Genomic DNA, 2,012 nt, shown 5'->3' on the forward strand with positions numbered 1-2,012 from the left:
CTATTCAAACCAATACTTTTGAAATCAAGCGGGGCACTATTCAGATGGTGCAGAATTATGTTTCTTTCGGAGGGGCTGCGACTGAAGATCCCAACATGCATATCAGGAATTTTGTCGAGATCTGTAGTACTTTCAAATATAATGGTGTCACCGATGAGGCTATCAAGATGAGGCTTTTCCCATTCTCTCTGAGGGACAAAGCTAAGGACTGGTTACATTCTTTATCAGCTGGGTCCATCACTGCTTGGGAAGATCTTGCGTAAAAGTTTCTGGTAAAGTTCTATTCAATGGCCAAAAATGCAGTTATGAGGAGTGCTCTTACTCAGTTTACACAACAACAAGGAGAATCTATGTGAGAAGCTTGGGAGCTCTACAAAGAGATGTTGAGAAAGTGTCCACATCATGGGATGCGTGACTGGATGGTGATCACTGGTTTCTACAATGGTTTGGGAGTCCAATCTTGACCCATGCTCGATGCAGCTTTTGGAGGCGCCTTGTGGGACAAAAGCTATACGGAGGCCTATAATCTCATTGAAACTATGGCTATAAATGAGTATCAAAACCCAACTCAAAGGATTATGCCTGGGAAAGTAGCAGGTATTCTGGAAGTTGATGCAGCTATAGCTATTGCAGCACAGCTCATGACGCTGACTATGAAGGTCGATTCTTTAAGCAACTATGGCGTAAATCAATTATCTAGTGTCTGTGAGCTTTGTGCAGGCTCTTATGCTACGGATCAGTGTTATCTTGTTAATGAATCTATTTAGTATATGAATAATTTCCAGAAACCGTAGTAACCTGTGCCCGCTACTTATCATCCTTATAACATAAATCATCCCAATTTCAGCTGGAGCAATAATCAGAATGCTGTTCAGCAGTCATATCAGCAAGCTGCAAATAAACAGTTTAATCCACCTGGATTCCAGCAACCTCAGCAATTTGCTCAAAGGCAACCATATCCTCAACAAGGAGGTGCTGCTCCACCTTCTAGTGCTAATTTCGAGGAGTTAAAGTTGTTGTGCAAAAGTCAGGTTGTTTCTATCAAGACCTTGGAAAATCAAATTGGACAAATAGCCAATGCCTTGCTCAAACATCAACCTGGCACACTTTCCAGCAATACTGATCTGCCAGGCAGGAAGGAAGCTAAAGAGCAAGTCAAAGTTGTCACCTTAAGGTTTGGAAAAGTTGTTGATGCTGAAAAAGAAAAAGATGTAGAAGTTGAAGTTGTAGATGAAGAAGGAATACAAAAGGAGAAATAGAGGGAACCAAGGAAGACTACTGTTGAACACACTCTGCCTGAGGGTAATACAGGGGGGAAACATCTCTATCCTCCACCACCTTTTCCTAAACGATTGCAAAAACAAAAGTTGGACAAGCAATTTGGTAAGTTTCTAGAGGTGTTCAAGAAACTTCACATCAACATACCTTTCGCTGAGGCTCTTGAGCAAATGCCTAGTTATGCGAAATTCATTAATGGTATTCTTTCGAGGAAGGTGAAACTGGATGATCTTGATACCGTTGCTCTGACGGAAGAGTGCAGTGCCGTGCTGCAACAAAAGTTACCTCCAAAGCTTAAGGATCCAGGTAGCTTCACCATTCCTTGCACCATTGGCAAGTTGTCATTTGACAAGTGCCTTTGCAATTTGGGAGCAAGCATCAATCTGATGCCGTTGTCTATTTTCAAAAAGCTGAATTTGCCTGATCTGAAGCCCACCTACATGTCTCTAGAATTGGCTGATCGTTCGATTACATACCCACGAGGCATCATGAAGGACATGCTAGTAAAGGTGGACAAGCTCATCTTTCCTGCATATTTTGTCATTCTGGATTTTGAGGAAGATAAGAAGATTCCCATAATCTTGGAAAAACCTTTCTTGGCTACAGGCCGTACCTTGATAGATGTGCAAAAATGTGAACTCACTATGAGGGTGCAAGATCAAGATGTGACATTCAATGTGTTCAATGCGATGAAATTCCCTACGGAAGATGAGGAGTTCTTCAAGGTGGATTTG

At 41.9% G+C, this 2,012-nt stretch overlaps 1 non-coding gene across 1 annotated transcript; it reads right to left on the reverse strand.

Annotated features, from left to right (window-relative positions):
- Window positions 1–302: 302 nt before the first annotated feature.
- On the reverse strand, window positions 303–409 carry LOC141722603 (small nucleolar RNA R71). Its single transcript, XR_012575613.1, has one exon. It is a non-coding gene; the product is annotated as a small nucleolar RNA R71 (small nucleolar RNA).
- Between the last annotated feature and the right edge of the window lie 1,603 nt (window positions 410–2,012).

This window comes from Apium graveolens, chromosome 4 (genome assembly GCF_009905375.1).
Source record: "Apium graveolens cultivar Ventura chromosome 4, ASM990537v1, whole genome shotgun sequence".
Taxonomy (NCBI): Eukaryota; Viridiplantae; Streptophyta; class Magnoliopsida; order Apiales; family Apiaceae; genus Apium; species Apium graveolens.